Raw genomic sequence first — 24,902 nt, 5'->3', positions numbered from 1 at the left:
GTAGTGAAATGGAAGTACTATAGTCTAGAAGCGGAAAGGCGTGAGGTGAAACAATTCAAGGCTGCAAAAGTAGTGTTTGTGGTTGCATGGCAACATGGCAAACTTGCTTCAGAAATCACTGATTCACAGGATGGATCAGGTTGGAAAGGACCACAGTGGTTCACCTGGTCCAACCTCTTTGCTCAAGTGGGGTCATCCTCAAGCACATGGCACAGGGTTGTATCCAGATGCTTCTTGATTATCTCCAGTGAGGGAGACTCCACAACCTCTGTGGGCAATCTCTTCCAGTAATTGGTTACTGCACAATAAAGAAGTTCTTCCTCACGCTCAGGTGGAACTTCCTGAGCCTCAGGTTCTGCCCATTACCTCTTGCCCTATTGCTTGGCACCACCAAGAAAATCCATGCTCTTCTCACCTTCTCTTCAGATAATTACAGACATTGATAAGTTCCTCTCTCAGTTGTCTCTTCTGGAGGCTGAACAACTCTCTCAGCCTATTCTTGTAAGAGAGAAGCTCCAGAAATTAATAGACCGAAAGAGAAAAATATAGTTCTGAATAGCTTTTTCTGCATTTGGCTTAGTTTATAATCATATGATTGTATTTGCCATGACTGATGCCATTGGGCCATTGGTGCTAAATCTCTATCCCGAGTTACTTGTAATTTGTTGCATCCTTCTGTGCACAGGAAGGGAAAACAACTTTTATAGAGATACAGAAAAAAAGTTCTCATGTACTCAATCACTGTTTAGAGTTGTTGAATATAAAAAAATAAATACATATAAGAGAAAAAACTTTATTCCCCTGCTGTGCTTTCAAAGTTTTAAGCAATTCAGAGGAAGCAGTGTGTTCTTATTTTTCCAAAAGACAGCATCTTAAGTATTATAATTATCACAAACTATTTGTTTGGGTATGAATGAATCCAGAAACCTTTCCAATCCTCTTCATTTGCAATTCTATCCCTTACTTGCTTCCCTATCACAAGTTTCAAATCATGTCCTTTGTTTGAAAGGAACAAGAATGTTGCCATGGTTTAATTCCATGGAGAATCATTGTAATTAGAGGAAATGCTTTAGCCCTTTCACCTACATCCTACTGGCGTTAGTAATTCTTACAGCTTTCATTTGCACTTTCTTAAGTTTCAGATTAGATTTAATTTTTTCAGTTATTTGTCCTGTTATTTTCTAGCCAATTCTGATATTTCAAGTGCAGCCTTTAACATTAAAACTGTCTGCTGTGATTTAAAACAAATAATTGTTTTTGTTTTCCGTTTACCTATGTTTCTGGTTCCTATTTTCTTTCTTGTTGATGGAAAAATAAAAGCACCTAACTCCTGTTTCCACCCATCCCATGTCTCTGTTTTAGTGCTGTGAAACAAATTAATTTTTAATGTGTCATGGTAAGTGTGGTAAAGGCTTTTTTCCTCTGGATGAAGGGATTTTTTTGTTTGCAAAAAAGAATAAGATCTGTCAATCTGTGTGTTTGTTCCTTAGTCTCCTTTTCATGTCAGGATGGGTAATTGAGCTGATGAAAACATGAATGCAATAGAGTGGCTTTGCTTTGCTCATGGGTGGTTTATAAGATTAAGACAGGGTTATTTGAGCCCCTTTACCAAACATACAAGGCGTGTTATGGGTCATTTCAGACACAAAATATCATTTCTGCTAAGACAGGTCAGGACTTGCATTGTTTCATGATTTCAAGTGTATTTGGGAGATTAGAGCTGCAGACCTTCTTCCCCAGGGAGAAGTTAGCAGCTCCTAGAACTGGTGGTCACGTAGCCTGGAATGAGAAGTATCTCTAACCCAGGGGATATTGGAGGGAAGAAACAAAGACCTTGGTCATACTGGGAGAAGACACAGAACAGTGTGTGAGATGGCCTAGGGAACTGAAGAACAGCTTTCCTGACCCTGTTTCTGACAGCAGTGCATTTGGCATGGTTGGTAAAGTATATACTTAAACCACCATTTGTGTCTTTCTGAATTGAAAGAGGTAGAATGATAGAAGTCAGATTTTTTATTTGTATGATTGACAAATAACAGGGAATTTGACAATGACAGGGAGTTTTCAGAAGCAGCACACTTTCCAGGTCTGTGTCGGTGGCCAGCTGCGCTCTGTCTTAGAAATTAAGGTTGAAACAAGATCTAGTTTTGGGAAATCTGATCCCTGTGATACAAAGGCTTAGGGCAGTGAGACCAGATTCACATTTATGTATTTTTACCTCTGTTACAAAGCAACATGAGTTATTCCACAGCATTACCAAACTTCTTGCTTGAATTCTATGCTATTTTCTCCTAAAAACCCCTAAATGTCTAAATATGTGTAGGGCTGTTTAAAAGTGTACTATCACCTATGCTTTTCTCCTACCTACAATTAGCACAGTGATTTTTGCCTACAGTGTGGAATTGAACTGATTGAAGTTTCAAAGTCTTGTCATGTTTTAAAAAGTAAGGGAAGAAATACTCTCTAAAATAGCTCTGTTTCTATGCAGAAATTATTTTAATAATTCTCAAATACATTAGTTCTTTAATTCTCTATGTGTGTGTGTTTGTATTTGAAACATCAAATGTAGGATGCAGTATTTAGAGAGTTTAGGAATACTCCATTATCATCTCTGACTTTTTGATGCAGACATTTAATCTTGTGCATGCTTCAATTTTCCTGGCATTTTTTTCCTATTTTATTTTTCCTGTGCCAGATGGATACTCTGTATCAGATAATGTGCTTTTATTTTTATACATTTAAGTGCTTTAAAGTTCCTCTGTTTATAAAAGCTCTGCCCAGGAGCAGAGCCTTTCCTTGTCTTACTTACCCAAGCCCCCTCCCCTCCACCTGCTCATTTAGAGCAACATAAATGCGTGCTGCTGCACTGAGGCGCGGGAGAGCTCCCATCAGCAGTAATTGCTGACCTACCACAGTTACAGTCAGTGATCAATAGATACTACTTTGCTGCACAGCAACGGCGCAGAGAAATTGTGGACCCCACTGAGAATTTGTTTTCGACATGCAAACCCAGCTGATGGCCTTCGACTCTAACAGATGTCAGAGAGTGACAGGCACCCCAGGGCACCCTGAAAGTACTGCTGGAACCTGGCTGGGGAAAAAAGGAACGCTCTCAAATTACTAAGTGCGTTCTAACAAATCACATCAAAGGGGAGAAAAAGCCTGAGCTGAAGAAAATTACTACTTTCATTTTCTTTCTTATCCTGCTCCCCAGCACAGTGTGCGCTGGTGTGTGCAGTGCTATCCACCCCTGCACTAATGAGCGGCTCAGCTGCAGAGACAGCGCGGCTCTCACACTGCTGGCCAAGGGGCTGTGGCACAGGGTGTCACCCTGAAAATGAAACCTTCTGAGAATGTTTTCATAGTTTTAGTTACTTTCCCATGAAAGTTCTGTAAACATAAGTTGTCTATCACATTCCTTCGAAAAAATGTCTTTTGATGGACGTTTCGCATGACCAGTGTGCTTGGGAAGGTAACTTAATTATCCAATCCCTGGTCATTGTGAAGAATCTATAAATACTGGAGCCAGAGAATAAAGGGACAGGTTTTGTTCTGACACTGAGAGTGGTTGTGCAAATCATTTTGTGTCCTTCAGCGACACAGGGGGAGCTGGGCAGGTCAGGAAGAGAAAGCTCTCCTATTATAGGAGCACATTAGCTAACTTTGTTACTTCGGCAGATGCAGTTCATAAATAAGTATTCATTGACTTCCTCTCCTCACACTTCTGTGTGAATCCAATGCAATCTAATCCAATGCAAAGAGAAAATGTGGATTTTTTCCCCCCACTTTTGTCTGTTAATTATGTGATTTGTTTATTTGCAATACCTTCATTCCTGGAGAGGTTAATTCAGAGGCAGGACTCGTCTGAATAGTGTATTTTTAATTCATTGATAAAGTTGGACATTTCTGGCCATGATCTGTAAAACTGAACATGTATGTAACTACAAAACTAAGCATGCATGAGGTCTATCTTGTCCTACAAAATACAAAGTTCAGTAAGCCAAAGTATATTAATTAGGTATATTAATACTTAGAGAGACTCTCTCTCCAAAAGGAAAATAAAAAGATAGCTGTCTCTGTATTATTTTTCTGGGTCTTGAAATGGATTACTATCATTCCACCAAGTGGAATTTCACCTCATGTCACTGAGGTATATCTTCAAGTTCTCTTACCTTTGAAATACCCCATTACTGCTTATGCTTGTCTACAGTCCATGCACTCTTCTCACACAAGAGTCTCATAGACAATGAAAATAGTTTTGTATTTCAAAGGAAAGCTATACTTCTGTCAGTGAAATGAAAAATGCAGCCAGGAAGATGGTTCAGTCGTATATTTATGCCCTAACGGAGCCTGAGGACCATGGAAGAGACACTCTCCCAAAAGCAGCTTTCTCAATGGACTTCTAGAATGGAGTTAGGTGGTGCCCGTCTGATCCTTGTAGGTAGGTCTAGGACACACAGAGAGCTCACCACAGTCCTTGGCTTGGACTGATCTTTCCTTTGAGCAAATTAAAGAGCATAAATTTTGCGTGTGCAATGTGCCTGAGGAGAGCATGTACTCACTGAGCTCCCCAAACAGGCAGGGCTGGCCCCTGTCTGCAGGGACACTACAAAGTTCTCCAGAAACAGATGCAAAGCACCCAGCTGGACTGAAATCTGGAGGGGTGAGTCTCAATGTTCTTAGAAGAATATTAACAGATAATGTTGTGCAAAAATATTTTAGATCGTAGTCCCACACAAACTCACATAACACTATACCTAGATTTTCATTATGATACAATGAGAAGGCTGCTTGCTTTGTTTATTAAAATAGTTGTATTCTCAGAGAAAACGGAATCCTGTCTTGCTCTTCAGAAAAGTTTTGTGAATGATTTCTGCTAATAACCCTCGTCTTTAAATATGATGTTATAAGAAACTGAGAGTGCCAGTCTTGAGCAACTGCTGCAAGCCCCCTCCTTCCTTCTAGTTGGCTTTTACACTCTGTGTCCTTGGATCTGTTTTCAGAGATCATAAGGGCAAGACATACATTTCAGATGGTCAGAGAGGCAGAATGTCCAACAGGGCAACCATAACAGAGATGTCATTTTGCTAAGAATTAGCTGATTTGAGCTATCATGAGCTGTGTAGTGAAGCAAAGAACAATCAGTGAGGAATTCACTCACATGTTTGATAAACTTCACAGTGTCGTGCTCAGAACCCTGATCATGGGCATCACGAACATGCCGTATATAAATAAGTATTAAGAAAATATAACATATGCATATTTTTATCTATCTCTAAAGTAAAGCGTTTAGTGGAGATATAGTGGAAATATTAGGAGTTTGATTCAAGAACCATCATTAGTGTCTAATTGTACAGTTAAAGAATAGTGTAATCACAGTACTGACACAGAAAAATTACAACAATAGTAATGATACTGCTAAATTTGTAATAGATGCTTCTACCCTTTTTTCCTGGGCTAATGTTCACCCTTCCCTTATTCCATCAGATCCAAAGGTCAGTGGCTTCACTCTGGGGCTTGGTGTGTGGAGGAGTGCTAGGAGGCATCACTGGTGTCTGGAGTCCTTTCCCAAGATGAATATGGTGTTCATTTTACTGGTTTCTACTCCCATGACCCTCTTGGGATCCACCATTTGTGTATTTGCTTACACATGTTGTTTTTTTCTTCATTGCTCCTCACTGCCAGGCTACATCCTTATTTACTGTACATAAGAGGTACTCCTTGCATGTATTAGACACTATTTCTTTGTTCTGTTTGGTGCCCCAAAGACCAATTCTGTCAAGGTTCAGGTGTTCTTTTCTTTTTTATTGCATGTTTTGAGAATTTTAAAAACCTTTAAAACTTTTTTGTTTTAAAGTTTTTTTTAGAAAAAACTCTTAGAAATTTTTGAAAACTATGAAGGTCTGGGCACAGCTGTGGGGTTAACCATACCAAACACTGGACCCACCTCTTGCCACGCCATGTCAGCATTTACCTATGCCACTTCCTGCATCCTTAGTTCACAGGGACTCTGCTTTCATTCCAAGGCTGCATTTTCTGCACTACCACATTGTGTGTGAGTCATAAATATCTCATTCTGCCAACAGAGGCCGTTCAAACTCACTACAACAATGTGATCTGGTACTAATAGTGGCAATTCTCTATTAACAGGGCTACACAGTTATAGAAATAAAAGGCACTTTTGAACACACGTGGGCTTTTTTAATGTGGTGCTTATACTTCTCAAAAGTTCTCCTTGTTATAAAATAACAATGCAGAAAAAACCCCCACTTTTTACCAATGAAGGACTTCAATTTGCAGTACAGAGCAAGAACACTGCAACTCTATTTAGATATCTTATGTTCTGGAAAGCTCTCCCGTTTGGAACACCTTCCACCCCCACACTCACTGATAAACTTTAGCTGTTAAGATTCTCCAGCTGTGCCTCCAGCGATAATTGGGGTCATTAGTCAGTTCCTCCCCAGGCTAATTACCAGCACAATCCAAATGTCATCAGCTAAAGAAATGCAGCTTGAACAGGTTAAACAATACAGCACATGCAGGTAGAAATAAGGGGGAAGAGAAAAGATAAAACTGTTTCCTGTGCCTGTTTGTGTTTGGTCCTCTAGCTTAAACACCAAGCTCTACTTGTTTCTACAGGTACTGTTTATTTTAACAGAGTCCTAAGTGTTCATTTGCTGTGAAACAAGCATAGAAGAGATGTTCTTGTCTTGACTCTGTTCATACTTTGTGTTCTCCTTAAATAGAAATGGGGTCCTTTAATTTTGGTCTGAAGGGTGCTGCCTTTGAACTGCAGTATCCAGTAACTTTAATTCTGATATGATGAAAAACTAAGATGTTTTCCAAGTTTGACCAATGTTAAAAATTTAAACATGGGCTGGAAAAGCCACAAGAATGTTTAATGCACTATAAAGTGAACTCTTCTTTTAAAGTCAAATTTTGAAGTCAATTTATGAAGGATTGTATGTTAAAATACAAATTAAGACCGAACGATATAAGATGTATCTTTCTTATACAGAGAAGATTCTAATTTGACCCTAAAGTATAAAATTAACATTAAAATTTTATAAATAAATTCTTGAATTCATACTAACATATAGAAGGCATCTCTTTAAAAGCTTTGCCTTTACAAGTATGCTCTTTTTGACCTCAAGAAAATTGTATGGTGAAGTGCACTCCTCAGATGAATGGCGGAAAAAATAAATTTTCACCTCAGGTCCAGAATTTTGCTCTAAATTGATGGTTGTGGATTGCATAGCAGGTACTTAGTAATGGGGCAAATCAAAGGTTCTTCTAGTTTCTGAAAGCAATTTTGAGGAAGAGTTCATGATATCACCTCATGTTTCAGATAACTTACACTCATGCCAATAAGTCAAAATGAGTCTATGAGGAAAAAATGCAAATGATTTGGTCTCTAGGGCAAGATTGCAGGTATATTTGCATTCCTTTAATTAGACCATGAGATAGCAATGTGCTATATGCAATATGTTTTCCCCAGATAAGTACATACAGGGCTCTGCTGCGTAGCTGTTGCTGGGAGCTGAACTTCAGGGCAAGTTTTGTGTTACTGAAGTGGATTTAGTGAAGCTGCTTTAGGACCACTGACAATTTGCTGGATTTGATCATTTAGAGCTTCGGCTTTTGGAGTATGAGTAGCTTTGTATTTCTGTGTAAGGGATGGAAAATGGATCTGGCTTTTATGCAGAGTATCTGAGCTCATTCTCATGTGTCACATGGGCAGTGAGATCTGAGAGTTAGCTTTAGGCCTGCTGTTCACACTTGCAAGAAAATGTTTTGCCAGAATAAGTTCTCAGGAAATGAGGAAGTTTTGTTCACCTAACTCTTACTTTTAGCAATCTCACCTGAGAATCACAGAATGGTCTGAGTTGGATGGGACCCACAAGGATCATGGAGTCCAGCTCCTAAATGAATGGCCCATACAGGGATGGAACCCACAACCTTTTTATCACTGTGCTCCAACCAACCACTTCTCCACTTATGTTTATAGCTCTTGTCCAAGTTTTAGATATATTCACATGTTTTTGAACACCCTACAGGCTGTCTCTGGAGCAGAAAGGCAACATTTTTTTGAATACATTAGCTGCACAGTTATGTGGGAGATATGACAAATTCCCTATCTACTGAGTGCTACACCTGAGAATGTATGAAGATCAGGAATAATTTGTAGCTAATGTAGCATATTCACAGCTTGACTGAGCCCTTTATTACAGATTCATGACTACAGCTGAAGCAAAATGCTTTCTTTTGTGATAAAATATTGTATGTAACAGAAAGTGTAGACTTCATGGGCAGCAAGCACCTGTTTAGGTCCCACCACCGCTCTAAGTGGCTGAATGGTAAAGTTTTCTTAGCTAAAATTTCACTAGAAAATGGCTTCTCAATAGTGAAAATGTGTCACTTATGGCTTGGCCTATTGTTGAAGAAGAACAAAAATGTGGGAAGGAAGCTAAGGGGAAAGAGAGGAACAGGGGATCTCCAGGCAGAAGATGTGGAGTGAAATGTATGGCTCATTGTGAGCAAGAGCTTTTTGTATTCCCATTGCTGCAGATGATGGGTCTGGAAGGAAAGCTAAAGGAGCAGTTTCAAAGTCCAAGGAATTTCTGAAAAACCAGGAATGTTTTGCAAAGGTGAGGATTACAGTCTGTGTGTCTGCCCCTTGTGTGTGGGGTGGAAAGATAGCAGTGGGTTAAGGGGCCCTATGAATCTCTCTGGCAATTAAGGGAGGAAGGTTTTCCCACAGATGTTTTCGGATGAAAAGTGAAACTGAACAAAAATTTTCCATTGGAATGCTAGGCATTAATGCATATTTTCTCAAACTGAAATTTTGATTGACAGTATTGGCTTCTTTTCCCCTAAGAGAATTGAAAATTAGATTTTCTAGAATTGTACTGTAGTCGAACTGCAGAGGGTGCAGGACACCTGACTGTATCTTCTGTGGCTTGGCTGTGGAAATCATCAGGAACTTTGTGAGGCAAAAGAGTTTTCAGTCTCACTTCTCAAGAAAATACAATGGAAACGACAAAAGTTTCTCAAGGCTGGTCAGCTAGTGAGCTGAGTTGTGTGCTGCTTCTGCAACACAGGTATTTATGACAAACCCCGGCTGCAGTATAGTTTACAGTTTCAGGATTTTTGCTGCCCATGGCTCTTTCTGAAAAAGGTTTCATTTTAAAACCAGCTGAGATCAAAACTTGCCATGTAGCTTCATGACAAATTATATTTTGTTCACATTTTAATATCTGACATAACTTATTATGTTTTTTCATAGATCAATACATCTGTTTGCCTGAAAAACTGTCAGAAAACCTATTTATTTGGTAATGTGCTGTATACGCTTAGGAGTATTGCACATTTCTTGGTAACAAATTACCAAAGTGCATTTTGAAACCTAGTTGAAATCATCCAGAAATTCTTTTTTACTCTGTAAGAGAGTGGAGGTGTGTGTTGAGTTTTGTTTTCTTTCTCTCTTCAGTTTTATTAAATTTAACTTTGAAAGGTTTTTTCCCAGACAAAGTCTTTTTCATAATTGCAAACTTGAGAAGTGTCAGAACTGATGCTGCTCTCCTACCAATTCTGATAAAAATTTCCTGACCAGGCATCTCTCTGTATTAGTGTGCTCAGAGTGTGCCACAAATGATTCATTACCTAGAGCAAATTCAATAGTTCTTAACAAAAATAATTTTATTTACAGGCAAACCGAGAGATTGTTCAACAAAAATAATAAAAGTCTTTTATTTGACTCACTTGAATAGACTAAAACTGGCTACTGGGCTGCAGTTCTGAATGAAGCTGCAAATGGAATGTAAATTATGAACATAAACACTATTATCCATTTTTTCCAGTTCATTTCTCTTGTGTGGTAATTCTGCCTGTTACCCTTTCTGATTTATTATAAGCTCTGTTAAGAGGAAAAAGAAATTAGAGATCAACAAATGTACAAGGCCTGTGGATGTTTGTGCATGTTTATGAGACTTATTTTTTGTGAAATACTGGACCAGAGCACTGGGTTCTTAAAAAGATATCTATGTCTGAATCCTTTTCTGCATCCTCATGTGTCTTCACACCATGAAAACACCAGACTTTTCAAGAAGAAAGGTTCTGTTGCTTTTGTTTTAATGCTGATATAATTACATCTTTTCAGTATACAATATTCTATTATGGATTTTCCAGTGGGGCCACTACTAAGCCCACCTCACTGACTGCTTTTTGGTGGAGCACAAAAGGTAGAAGTCTCCCAGGTTGATACCTCTATTGCCTCTTCTGTAGCACTGTAGAAAAATTGTAAGTGAACAGTGTGCTCTTAAGCTCTGGAAAATGTTCCTTGACCAAAATGACCTTTGAGATTTCTTTTAACTGAAGGGCCTGGATGAAGTTTTAGTGATAGAGACACTGTTTTACCTCTCTGCTCTGTGCCATTTGTACAGGGTTTGTTCAAAGTACTGTATCTATTATCTTACCACAGCCTGTGGACATGGACTTTAATGAGTACTACTCCTATTACTCAAGACTGAAAGGACCAAATCCTAAATTAATGAATGGTGATGGTCAAAGTTTGAGTCATGAACTGAAATTTCCATGTGGTATCAGCTCTTAGCCAGCAGTACAGAAATGCAGCAGGTTCACAATGCAGCTCAGTTCACAACAGCTGCTCTTTACTCTCCACTGTTTTCCCCTGCTCCAGAATGAACTGTCCATCAGCTGCAGACATTCAGGAATGTCCACTGACTCCAGTGTGGGTCCTGCAGGGGCTGCAGGGGGATCTGCAGCATCCTCTTCCCCTCTTCTCAGGCCTTGGCATCTGCAGAGCTGTTTCTCACATGTTTCTTGCTCCTCTCTCACAGATGCTCTGCAGCATTTTTACCGCCTGAAATGTCACAGGAGAGAAGCCAGCAGTGTTGTTGATGGGCTCAGCTGTGCCCTGCAGTAGGTCTCCTGGAGATGGCAGTGCCTGGCATTGGACAGCCTTGGCCTCTCCTCACAGAAGCCACCTCTGCTGCTCCTGACTGCCAGCACCTGGGCACCTGCAGTCAGTAGCACATCTGGAGCACATCTGGGATGCATGGGGAACGATCTCCACATGCCGGGTGCCTCCTCTGCCCAGGGTGTCATGTGTCAGGTCCTCACCTCCTGATGTGGCCTGAATTCTAGAGATAAAATTCAGCTGTTTGCATCTGGCTATTAAAAATGGTGGTAATGGTCTTTTTAATGCAGCTCAGGATGTGACATTGCTTTTTCTTGGAAGCTCGCAAGTCCCAATGATCTCTTGAGCAATGGAAGAGGGTTGAGAGTAAAAGGATAAATTGTACATTTAACAAGGATAATAAAAATCTGATCCATTCCTTTTCTCACTTCTATTCTGAAGTGGTTTAGAAACACTTTTTTTTCTCATCCTTTTGATACCATAAAAACAACAAGATGATCTGTAATTCTGCTCTGTAACTGCACTTCTGTTTTCTTTCTTGTATTAGTGCTGTGTGAAAAAGCCACAAAATCAAACAATATCTTTCCTCTTCAGTTCATTTTAAGGTCCCCTTTGGTGTATTAAAGGCAATAGTTTAAATGTAATTTTACTCATCTTTCATTTCAGAAGCAATGTTTTTTAAAGTAACCACTAATAAGAGAGTATATCTGGTGAATGTGACTGATCATTTAGTAACTCTTCCCAAGACGCCTCTGCTGAACACGTTATTGATCACTGAAAACAAATTAGGAAAATTTATCTAGAAGCTTCTGGAAGCTGTTCTTTTTTTAAGGCACAAATGCTGTCTTAAATCCTGCTGTTCATGGGCAAAATATATGCATTAGTTTTTTTTTAAACTATCACCTTATTCTTAATTACTGGAGCTTTATTCTTGTGTAAGTATCTTTTTGCTGCTTATGAAATTTTTGAGCAAGACTTTGAATCCTATGTGGGACTGATCCAGCAGGTAAGCTGTGCTTTCCCTTGCAGAATGGTGAAGGAACTTTCCTATTGCACAACAGGTTCAAGATATACACATGTAAGTCCTCTGAAGAGAAATCACTGATATATTTTTAAGGAACTTAGAAAAAGATATGTTAAAAAACAAATCAAATCATATTGGGTTGACAGATACTCTTTTCTTCTCCCATAGTTTGTATGGCCTAGATGTATGAAGCTTCACATTTTTTGTGGAAACAGGAATGTCTACTATTTTAGGAGAAAGAAAAAGACTAGTGAGAGTTTTAGCTTCCTTTACTCTTCACCTAGCTGTAGATAACAAACTTAAGCTTCAGAAAATTTTAGTGCAATTAATTTTCAGGACAAGTGTTCATCTCACAGGATGTAAGAGGTACAATTTGGATTTAACACTCCTTCTAAACATGCTTTATTTTGTGAAACTGTTATTTTAGACTATGCTAAAAGACTTTCTAAGGACACACCACAGAAATGAGAAAAAGCCTACACAATACAAAGGCAGAAAATTGATACATGGTGGGACACTGTATAGACCTTTTTAGGTAAGCTTCTCATGTTAATCTGCTGCTGCAGTTGACAGGAGTAGAAGCCCAACCTATTTTTAGTTGTCTGCTTTAGGATGAGATGAATCACCTGCTAGAAGGAATGTATTCACAACATGAACTTTAGAGGGAGCCTGGGGTGACTAGCTTAGATTTAAATGTCTGTGCTATTAGATTAGGGAAGAAAAATCCCATTCCTCTTAACTTATTTCTTCTTGGTGCAAGGTGGGGAAATTGGACAGGTAGTTGATTCTGTGTGTAGCCATTGAGAATACCACATTTGTAGGCATAAATGCCTTAATTCTATTCCCAGTAATATTTAACAAACTGCAAGTAGAGATCAGTATCTTACAGAAAATGCATGTGTTCCTGGCAAATCAGGGGAATGAGCTTACTTACAACCTTGGGAAGAAGAATAGTTTAGTGATATACTTCTGCTTGGCTGGTTTAATACCCTTGCTTTAAAATAATAAGTATCATGCTCATCTTCTTGAGGCTGTTGTTCAGATTCTGTTTTACATTCTAACATGGTGCTTGTAAGTACCACATATTTATCTGCACAAAATCCCTGAAAGAAAAGAAAAAGCTACTTTTGCACTTTCTATAAATGGGAATCTTAAGCACAGGACTTTGCCATAGGCCAGGTTCCGCAGCAAATCTATCCCAGATGAGGAGACTTGAATATATCTCTCCCAGGTTCTCAGCTTTAATTAGACCAATCCTTTTCCTCTGCAACAGACATCGATAGGAAACCTCATCTGTATGAAGTATATGTGTGTGATGGTCATAACAACCCCCTGGTTCTCCTGCCAAGGGATTGATTGTACTAGCATTGATCCAAGTCCTTGCTGATGAAGTTGTGTTTCTCCTTGAATAGGACTCAGTTTATCACTGTGTGCCAGGCTTATAGAAATGTACTTTGCTTCTAAAGCCACTCTAACATAACATTGAACAGTGAATTGACTTATAAAAGGAACAGCGGGGTAATCCTAATTTTTTTTTCCCCACAAAAAATCTGTACTTATACAAGGGCTTAGTTTAATCTGGTTGCAAAGAGACCTTTTAACTTTAATGATAAAATATTAAAAGATGAACGTATCTTCAGAAAAATTCCAATTGTACTAAAATTTCGCTTCCTGCATGGGTTGGTAATTCAAGAAAAAATCCCCAAAGCCATGTTATTAATCTGTATGTGTACATACAGGTATATATATATACATGCAGGACTTAGCACAATACTGAGACTTTCCTATTTTTAATCTAACTGGCTTGGGCACAGCTGGAAGACCTGGACCAGCTCAGCCTGCAAGACTTGCTGGAGCAGCAGAGAAAGATTTTGGACTTCTGGTGTGCTCTTAGTTCTGTGGCTGAGCCCACAAACATGTTATAATAAATTAGGTTACACCTGGTTTGTCAATGCTGTGCTACATCTCAAACTGAGCATGTTTTGGACCAGTACATAATAAGTAAGGGCAACAGTAAAGTTGTCTGACAGTACATAGTAATACAAAATGAAATTGAATTTTTCTCTGGCTCACAATTACAGTCACTGTTTTATGGAACCTCTCTCTGCTGATTACGTATGAAGCTGTTTTGCGGGTATAAGGGAGGTCAAATCCCAAGCAGTTTAGTGACAAACAGTAAAATAAATGTCTGTTTATATGATTAGAGTCAAATAGTAAATGTCACCATCTTTCCAAGCAAGGAGAAGGAATTTACAGAGTTGGGTTTATCAGTGGAAGGGTGTTTCAGCCACTGAAGAACTTGCTGCTGAAGAGCGGTGGTCTGGCTTTTTGTGCCTGCCACACAGGCATGGAAAAACATATTGCAGGTGCTGACTCAAGAGAATGATCAGAGCAGGAATGGATGTATTTTACTCTTCACCATAATTTAAAATTTTATTTTGGAGCAAGCAGAACTTCTTGTCCTAGAAAATTTCCTATTCTTGACCCTACAGAAATGGCATGTAACTGGTTTTCCTAGGGCAGCAATGTTAGTCCCAGGAGGAGACCTTTGCTGGACTGTGTGCACTATGTGAGTGCAATACAAAAGCTGTCTTCTGACTCCAAGCTTCTATGTGCAAATCTGCATGGAAAATCCCTTTCCAAGCCTGTGAAAGAAGCAGACACAAGCCAAGCTCATATACTTCATCAAAAGTTGCAGTATCTATGCAAAAAAATTGTTTCCAAGGGGAAAGGAAGAGAAGAGGAAGAGATTCCCAGCTCTAATTCCTATGCATAAAAGCATTTCCATTTGCTTCATAGGGATGACTTGTGGGTAAGATCCACTCACACAATTAACAGTGTTGCAGAGCTGAGTCTTAAATCAATGCTTTTTCTTTCCCAACAGCCAGACACCCTGAGGAGTGAGTAAACAGAGCCTGAGGAAAAATTGATAGGATAGATTTCTACACTAGAAACAAATGCTTTAATTTGTGTTTGTAGCAGAAATTGCTGTCTAATGCAAAGCAGTTTTGTTCATTAATGCTATATTTTCTTGCCAGCACCCTCCAACAAATAAAGACCAAGTTTCCCTTTAATTTTGAAATGCTTCCAGTCTACAGTTATCTTTTCTTTTTTTTTTTTTTCTTTTTTTTTCCTAATAATTGTTAGTACTGGAATATATTGCTAAAATTAAAGCAAGGTAAATTCTATAAACCAGGTGTTTATGTAGTTTTAGTGTTATGCTTTTAACTTTCTGGTCCTAATATATGAAGAACAAAATGTACTGCAGTATGTTTTGGGAACATTATTTTTTTTAATGCTTTTTTTCCATAATATTTTTATGTGTTCTATTTTTCTTCTCTGAGCTTTATGGACAATATCACATTCTTCTCTTAGATTTTTTTCCCTCACAAAGGATTGTTGAGACTGTGCTGGGTTTCCTTTCAAGAGAGTAGATAAATCATAGGAGTATGTGGTCTGAGGTAAAACATACTGTGTCTGTTTGAATTCTTGTTAAATCCTTGTACTGAAATCAGACTGAGGAGTTGGAAAGCTTGTGTAGATAGCCAATGAAATTAAAGTTGAGGAGGAAAGCTGAAGAGCAGTGGGAAACTATGGAAATCTCTGTGTGTTGGGTGACTCCAGTCCTGAAGGACAGTGTCTCACCAATAGTTGTTGAAGTTTTGTACCTGGGGACCATAACCTCCTACAGTGGAACTGGAGCCCTGAAACCCTGGATCACTACAGAGTACCCAGGTAGCTCCAGGGTACTCAGGTAGCTGCTGCCACTGGAAGGATTGCTTTTCCTCTGCTCAAAGTAGGAGCCATTGCTAGGAAGTTGTGATCAGCATTCATTCCTGGTGTTTCAGAGTTGGAGCTAAGGGGTGGTTATGTAACATAAATGACTACTTTTTTTTTCCTTTTTCTTTCTCAAGGTAGCGTTAACACAAGTCTGGATCTAAGTAACATTGGGACAGCTTGAATTTTAACCTGAGCTGGTAAGTGGGACCTTGAGGCCATAATCTAACAGCACTCTGATGAACAGATTGCCTGGATCCTCTCCCTGAGATGAAATGTTCCTTAAACACTTACAGATGTCTTGGTTGCAGAGGTAGACTTGCTGCCTAAGGAAACAGAGGAAAGTAATCACTCCCTACTAGCTCATACTGAAAAAACATTAATCAGGCAAATGTTGCAGCTCAGCAGGAGCACAGCATAGATGCTTGAATTAACTTCTAATAAGCAAGGGAGCAGCTGAGCTTATTAGCTTATGCACATCACCTTTAAAACATAGCCTTATAGTTTTTGGAATGTATGACTGGCTACCTCTGTGAGGCTGAATTGTATGCTCTGCATGTATTATCATTCAGCATATGCTCAGTGATTTTTGAACTTTGTCTCTCTATGTGGAGTAAAATCCTTAGGGAAATCAGATATCTTCATTTATCCTGTCCCACTGTCCAGATGAGTCACCAAAACAGTTTGAAACAAAAAATTTGGCATGAGGACAGTTGTGCATGTGCAAGTTAGAGTAGGTTTTAGGAAGATAAATGCTATTTTCCTCCCTTATCCCCACAGGAGAGATATTTCTTTGGTCTCATGGCAGAGCATACAGGGAGATGAAAAATTAATGCATGTAGGCTGACTGCTAGTGTCACTTTTAAAAAAATTAAATTGTTCCTGTTGTGAAATAGGTCTGCTAGTCTTGTCTACCAATCCCAGATTCCCAAAGGAAATTTGAATAGGAATTTTGACTAGAAAATGGTTAGGAGAACCTGCTGAACACAGCGTGGTAGTTTTCCCCCAGTGTAAGGACCAAGGACTATGGAGATTCTTCAGAAAATGGAGTTCTTGCTGAAGAGTTAAAACAGGTTTAGAGCTGAAGATTTAAATGGTTTGTCTCATCTTGTGAAATTTAGGTCACCGTGTGTATCTTAAGAACCTATTTTCTAAGCAGCTGATTTTTCAGCATTGTTTTGCTCAGGTGCAGAACTAGTGGAGTGCAATTTTAGGAGACACCAGACTGTCTTGGCAGAGGTGAAGGATTCCATCCTAAAAGGTGCTCCTGCAGCTGCGTGGTGCAGGCAGCTGCACACTGTCAGGCCCAGATGCTCACTGCAGACCTTGGGCAGCAGGGTTACTACACCCCTCCTTGAGGTCATCGGGTACATGATCAAGATTTCTAAAGAAGTTGTTCTCCACACACACCAGTGAGCATTGTCTGAGGTTCCCTTCCAATTTCAGTTTAACTTATTTCTCCTCTAAGAAGCATTCTGTCCTTGTGACTGAGCATGTTCACAAACACGGTCTGTTGGCAATGTTTGTTCACTGTTATATTCTTATTTATGTACTCAGTTTTGCCCACAGGTTGAAAATGTTCAGCTATACTCCACAGAATGTCTCAAAGGCCATTGAGGAAATAATCAAGGAGATGAAGCATTCATGTTCTGTCCACTCAGTCCATGCAGCAGCTCAGTGGCAATTGAAATGCCACTTGAAATATAGATTTAAATTTTGTACAGGAACTACTAAAGCTCTCTCATTCCCAGCAATTTGAGAAGTTCAACACAGCAGGCTCCAACCTCTATTACTGCTTCAAACTGCTGTTTTCTCTCTTTACTGCTAGCACGAGGCTTCAGAAGAGACACCAATAAAGACTATAGAGAATTGAATGTTATAAAACCTATGGAGACTCATTAGCATTTGTTGACTTTTTGCCCTGTTTCACAGTGAATGACTCTATATTATTCAGCTCATCTAAGTACAAAGAAGGAAGGAGCTCAGCTATTCTTTTCCTATTTCATTTTCTGTCCTTGGCTTTCTTCCCATATGTTAAATGAATAAAGACAGGAAAAATGTCAGTGATGACATGATCAGTTCCATTATTAACCTTCCCATAAACAGCCATGACTCCCATGCAGTCTCCCTTTATATTCACAGAGTACCTTGCTAACAAGCTTGGCAAAAAAGACTTATGCAAACAAAAATGAGAAATCAATTATCTTAAAACATTTCCCTGAGATGTTTCAATGATTCAAAGCTGTATATTGTTGGGGAGGGTTCCTGCACAGTTAGGACACACACATATATATATATATATAATATCTCTTTGTTGGAACTGTAAACAGACAAGGATGGCTCTGAAGCCCTCTAATCTTGTACATGCCATTTTTGAGTTGTATGAGTCCTTAAATTCAAAGATAAATCCTGATGAGATGTGATCAGAGGGTTGTCTGCAGCCACCACCTGCTTCTCTGTCAAGGACAGCCCAGTGCCTCCCTTAATGAAATTTCCCTCTGTAGTTTGTGCTCTTTCCATATGCACAAGGGAAGTAGTGGCTGCTGTTGAGGTTAAGCAAATCTAATGAGGGTTTTTGTTGCAGTCACTTTACCCTTTTGGGTTTTGGTTTTGTTGCTTTTTTTCCAGTACGCTATAAACCCGAGAGGTTTCCAGATCTGTTTCCACTGAATAATCATTAGTTATATTAAAAACCCCATAAAATTTAGGGTTCTAAGCTTCTGTTGCTAACCAAGAGATTTCTCCGTTGCAGCTGTATGTCTGCAAATAAAATAGCAAGTCTGATTCCCTAACATTACCCAATCCCCAATAATGCCCACACAAACAAAAAACAACAACAACAAAAAATCCAAAACAACAAAATCAAACCCTCAAAACCCAGACTGGCTATTTAATTATTTAATGGTGCTTATTCAGAGGCCTGAGCTTTGCTCCAGGTCTTTCTTTTCAAGTATAATATAAGCTTCTGGTAATGTGTATGCTGGCAATCCAAGTTTTAAATTTTGTATACTGTTGTCTTTTCTGCACATTTTAGTTCACATAAACATCTTCATGAGACTTTTTTAATCTAAGCTACCATTCTTCCCAGTATATTATATAAACATAGCAGTTTCAACCCATGGCGGACAACGGTGGCATTTCATATCCTAATGCCAGATCTCAGGAAGCTGTGGGCTCTGTAAAGTGATGTTGCTCAATCTGAGACCTACACTGCCAAGTCCCCTTACCAGGGAGTTCAGGAATTGTCCTAGGCAAGGTGAACAATGACTGCTGGGGATCCCTACAGTCAGGCCAGAGTTGTGTGGTTTGAACAGACAGCAAATGTATCCAGGGAACTCACTGGAACTATACTGAGAAGAGGTTTAATTCCCTCTTCTTTTCATGGGGTGGTGTGTGGGGAGGCAGTGGAGGCTTTCCTAGCCATACTTTTCTGTTTTTCTTGCTCCTTTGTGTACTGACCACAAAACACCTGTAGGATGTACATTTGAGACTACAGAACTTACTACATAGACTTCTGGAGTTATATGAGGATAAAATAGAGCTCAGAAAGCAATTGCTGTTTGCAGTTTGAGTTTTGTTGGTTAGAAAATATGTCTAAGGGGTTTTCTCTGATCCCTGCTGCTTCAGTGCTCAAGAGTGAGCAGTTTCCTTCCCAGGAATCTTTTGGCTACGATCTTGCTGCTCCCTGCAGAGCAAGATTTTCTGTTAGCAGAGAAGTTTCTTTCACTGATGACAAAAATGTTACTTTCTTAAGTCACAGAATTGAAAACATGTTTCTTTTCCTTGACAGGGTCAAAAACGTTCAGAGAGCTAGAAGATTTTTTTGTTTTTCTCTCTAGATTGCTGTTGAAGGGTGTGTGTTCCTCTGTGGGGTGGTTTTGAGCTCAAGACTTCAAACCTGTGTGAAGTTTTTCAGCAGTAATATTTCTGTGACTGCTCTCTTTCAAGTGGGACTGTCAGAAATAAACAAGAAGTTGTCAAGGTGACAAAACTCTTCTTATGCCATTTTCTGTCTTTCAGGTATGCCCTGTACCCTGTGTTTACGCCCTGGCTCTGGCCAGGACAATTTCTGCAGTAGCCAGGAGGGGAAGTGGCTGAAACCCAGTCTCTTCTATACCACCTCACTTCACTTTATGGGGGCAGGTGGAAGGGGTCTCTCCCAGGCTGGGGCGAGCATGATGACAGTGGGCTCAGGCTCCACCGTCACCATTTGCATGTGAATTGCTTGCCTCCTATCTTTATTCATAAAATAATACTTTTTTTATTAATATTGCTGCTGTTACTGTTTGTTTTTTCCTCTCGTTGTTTCCAGTAAATTGTTCATGTCTCAACCCATGATCTTCAGCTTTTCTGCCTCCAATTCTCCTCTCCTCAGCTGCAGGAAAGAGGGAGAGTGAGGGAGGAGTGAGAGAGTGGTGCATGGTTTGGACTGGTTTCTGTTGGAACACTACATTGGAGCACCATTCCTAAACCACAAGAATCTATCAGTAGCCATGCAAGTTTAGCAAAGGTTCTCAGTTTAGAGTATAATATTTATTTCTGTTTTATTTTGTCTTCCTATCCTGCAACCCAAACTTTTTCAAAGTGGCACAAAAAGCACCTTTCAGGCTTTCTGGCGGGAAATGCATATGAATTAACTAGTTGGCCTAAAGTGATTATTTGTTGAACAAATGTAATTTTCTTCTTCCCAGAGCCAAGTATGTCACCTGTGATGTGTCTAATTGCTCTGAAGTCCAGGTTTTGTAGCCTTTGTCAGGGCATCTACAATTGACATTTTCATGAGCTAAGCCAACTGTATATACATAGTTGTATATGTATATATATGTGTATATATATATAGCATATATATTGTATATATATTGTATATATAGTAAACATATATTGTATATGCCAGTTTAGAGAAAAATACTTTCCTAGGAATTAAAGAGATAACAAAATATTTCTCCAAATGCAGGGAAGTATGCCTGGAAGAGTCAGTGGAGATAATCTGTTTCCATTTTAGAACATGATTTTATTTTTTTTTTCCTCTGATTCATGTGTGTCAGTTCATGGCTTATCTGCTACAGAAAGGTAAAAGTAGTTAATGATTTCCTGTGACCCATTTAAAAATTACACTACCTGAATCAGTTCTGATTCCCAACTCTGTTTTACTAATGGGCTTGCTAACCTTAGGCATCAAAAAATTAGATTAACTTGTATGATTTAAATTAGATTCAAATTATCTGACTGTTGATGAACACATTTCAGATGACTTTACAGGTTTTCCAATTTTTGAGATTACCATATATCTATGTAATGGTATAGCTAAATTATGTTCTCAGTTTTTAATTTATAATCAAGAAAGTATTTTAGGTGCCACTGAAAAAATAGTAATTTGTATGTTCATGAATGTGGTCAAGTAATAGGGAATATAAGAAAACCACCATCACCATTATCATCTCAGGCACCTTGGTATTTCTGGGACAAATAAATGATGTTGTAGCTACTATAAGCCTTGAGCAAGAAAACTCCAAGGTAAGATTTCTAACTTGTATTTTGCTTATTTAAATGGTGAGTGCAAATGTATCTGCTGCATGCCTGGTCCATTGCAGGTATGACAGCTGCAAAAATACTTCCTATTAAGTCAAAACTTAGAATCATATCTTGCCAAAGCCCTGGTCAAGCTTCTTTCTTTTTATCTTTACTTGAAAATAATCACAATACAAAGTAGTTTGAAAATGAGCCTACAATACAAGCTCCATTTAAAAAATTATGTTAATTCTTCTAATGGTATTATTTTACTCTTCTTTGCTGATGTATCTTTCAACTTCTAATTATCACTTTTGGGTTTTGTCTCTTACTTTAGGATCTGTTGATCTAGGAAAAGAATTCTTAATAGAAAATGAAGCTTGTGTGTATGTTTTTCACTGGATCAAAAGTAAATATCAAGGTTTGGGGTCTTTTTTTGCTGTAGTTTTGGAGATTTTTGTGGAAATCAAACTTCTGAAGATAACTCAAAGTAACAGATTCATTAGATTGATAGAACAGTGCTTTTCAATTTAACTTGGTCAATATATTTTTAATATGAATGAAAAGCTGGAGTAAATTTATGGGGTATAGAAATTTATTTTCTCTGCTCCTATGGTTACTTTCCTTTCATTGGTTGGTTGGTTGGTTGATTAGTTGAATTGTTTGGGTTGTTCATTGACCACCAAAATGTTCATGGTCTCTTCAGTATTCCTCTTGATTTATTTGGATATCAAGTCTCCTTTAGTCTTTTTTAAAAATTAAATTATGAGGCCTAGACATGAAAAATCTACTGAGACTGTCATTTTTTACTACCATCTGTGAGCTGTATTTCTTTAAAATCTGCCTTCTCCTTCTTGTTTCAGGTAATGAATCAGGATATTAAATTAAGTGCTACTTGAAGGATGAAGATACTACTGAAACTTGTAATAAATTTACACAGTCACCATGGTGAGAATACTTGGGAAATTTAGAGCTGATCTTGTATTCCTGTTATCTTCACGGATAATTCCCATATTCCTCTATTCAAGCAGAGCAAGCAGAAGACTCTTCTCTAAAGATACACTTATGTATGCATGACTGAACGCTTCCAGGAGCCCAGAAACACTTGCTTGTCAGCTTTTTTGCATTGACACACAAGTGTTGAGACGGTAGGAAACGGCAGTGCTTTTTATCAGGACAGCACAGGTGGATGGCCTTTGTTAACAATTAACAGAGGGCTGTTAGGTGATGCGCTTTTCCTTAGTGTCTCCAAAATACATTGTTATTTTGGGCTCTGAAAGCAAGCTAATGGCATAAGCCCTGAGCTTTGGCCAGGCTAATGTATTCTGTGTATAGCTAGAGCTGTTACAGCAAAAATATTTCCCTCACATCCATCCAGTATTTGTTTTCTTTCCTTACTTAACCTTTCTTCTCAGAGCACAGCTCACCCTGAGTTTTATATTGCTACTGCCTGCTTTATTCCTCAGCTGTTTTCTTCCCTCCATTTCTGTTTGTCTCCTAAGGAAATGACAAACCAGAAACAGCTGAGTGGTCAAGTGTATCAGAAATAAAGCAAGCTGATGCATGTGGCATGGTTCAGTGGATGGAGCACTTCACTCTGAATCTGAAAAAGTTCTCTCTCTGCCACTCGTATTTTTTTTTTCTCAGTGCTGAACAAGGTATTTCATTTTAATTTAGGCAGCAATGAGACAGGCTATGTGCCTTTTATTGAGAACTTTGAAATTCAGGTTTGTAACATACTTTTTGGTATAGATGTACCTTTTACTAATTGTGGAAACAGAACTGACTAGGTCTGTTTATTCATGGCTGGCATAAAGTGGAAAGAACAGCTAACAAAGCAGTCTATTTTTCTAGAATCATTTCCCTAAGGAATATATTCTTTTCTTTGATCTGTAATAGTTCAAGTGTGTCATCTTCAGATCATCTCCCCAGGAACATCTTAAATTACATGATAACTGAGGATGGAGGTCGTGGAGAGTGCAGAACCTTGCATCTGCTGCAGAAGTGTTGTGTTATTCATGCCCTGTTTCCTGCTGTCAGAAGAGCAATCCCATGAGACAAATGTTCTCTACAGGACAGCACTACAAAACAATGCTAGCACTGGAGCACAACTGATGCCTGTCCTGCTGCAGCTGTAGGCTTCTCACCAACTTTAGGCAATATTCTGTTTCACAGGTGCTGGGCAGAGTGATGCAGCCACATCCAAGTGGTCCTACATGAAGCCAGCGGGGGTCTGGATGGGCTTATCCAGCCTGGTCTAGTGCAGCATCTGCTGTGCCTGACCTGAGCTGGATTGTGCTCTGGTACTGCCTGGCCCAGCAGTTGCATGAAGAGAAATTCAATGAGGCTCTGAAGTGATCTGCAGGCAGCCAGCCCAGCAGGGCTTGATGACTGCAGAAGTTTGAGGATGGCAAGAACTCACTGACATGATGCTCCTCCTGATCTGGTGAATCCAGCAGGACTGGAGCAACTGAGTCTGCTTTGGTTTGCAATGAGGGCTGCAGGAAATGAAGTAGATTTATAAGACACTGTCAGCCATAGGTCATTTAAGCTGTCACCATATTAGTTCTGACACTGACAGTGCCAACACAACCTAAGTTTGGGGGTTTTTTTATTTTTTATTGAGTAGATGCTTGGCTTGGGAAAGATAAAGCAAGCAACAGATAAGCCTTGGTGCAGGGGCTATTTTTCTTCCCTTTCCTTAACCAAAAAACTCCAAACCAAACCATGTCTCTCCAGAAATCCAAGATAAAATCTGCTTAGGCAAAAAGATATTATGCTGATAAAGCAGAGTGCTTGAAAGAAAGGTGTATTCATTATCTTTAGAACAGATGGGGATCAGCAGGAAAGTTTTAATGGACTACAAAACCTGTAAAGTTTTTTGAATTCGTGATTATACCGTCTTGTAAAACTCATAATTGCCTCAAAGAGTAATGAGTGGGCCTAAAACACATTCACATCAGTAGAAATGTGCACTGAATTTAATACACCCTGAGTCAGAATTAACTTGGATATGTTGAATTTTAATGTTAAACGATCCTTCTCATAAAACGCTTCAAAAGCAGAAAGCTGAATTCTGAAGAGAAAAAGGCATAGAAACAAAGCAGGTCTCTGGTAGCTATTAATTTGTGAGACAGCACTTAGAGAATACTTCCTTGTAGACTCACATTGAAAACAAAGTGAAAAAAATGGACTCGAAGTTGCAGGGCTGCAATGTAATGTGTGCAATGATTCATGCGTATTGTTATGAAGGTGCTGGAATAAAATAAAGGAACTGAATGTTCTCATTGGAATTCCCTTGATAGATTAAGAGGCAAATAGTTGTCTAAGTAAAGGATGGTATCAGAAAAGAAATGCAATAAATCATCAGATCTTTTCAACCGAGCCATCATTTCATCTTGCAGATAATTTGGGACAGAAGTGAGGTCATACATTAGAAACATGTCTTTTATTCTCCCTTTGTTCTAAAGGAGATATCAACAGGTGTAAAATCCAGAATAGTTCTCAATTCTCTGTTCCATCTCTAGGTGGCTATGAGAAAACATTTCTCTTATGAAGGATTTTTTCTTTGTTGTATGGTATTACCTGGCATGGGACTTTTGGCACCATTTGCAGATTTTCATGAAAAGTGTTGTAAGACTAATTAGAAATTTC

The 24,902-nt window shown here is 38.9% G+C and overlaps 1 long non-coding RNA gene across 2 annotated transcripts; it reads left to right on the top strand.

The window, feature by feature from the left end:
* The first annotated feature begins 8,233 nt into the window (after positions 1–8,233).
* Positions 8,234–19,740, top strand: LOC117243944. 2 transcript variants are annotated; one of them, XR_004496087.1, is made up of 3 exons: positions 8,234–8,648; positions 15,878–15,940; positions 17,298–17,624. It is a non-coding gene; the product is annotated as an uncharacterized LOC117243944 (long non-coding RNA). The 2 variants fall into 2 exon arrangements; XR_004496088.1 differs by lacking the exon at positions 17,298–17,624 and adding an exon at positions 19,580–19,740 and having other exon boundaries at positions 8,239–8,648.
* Positions 19,741–24,902: the final 5,162 nt, after the last annotated feature.

Source organism: Parus major, chromosome 2 (genome assembly GCF_001522545.3).
Source record: "Parus major isolate Abel chromosome 2, Parus_major1.1, whole genome shotgun sequence".
NCBI classification, from domain to species: Eukaryota; Metazoa; Chordata; class Aves; order Passeriformes; family Paridae; genus Parus; species Parus major.
This window is presented reverse-complemented; position numbering and strand designations above follow the sequence as displayed.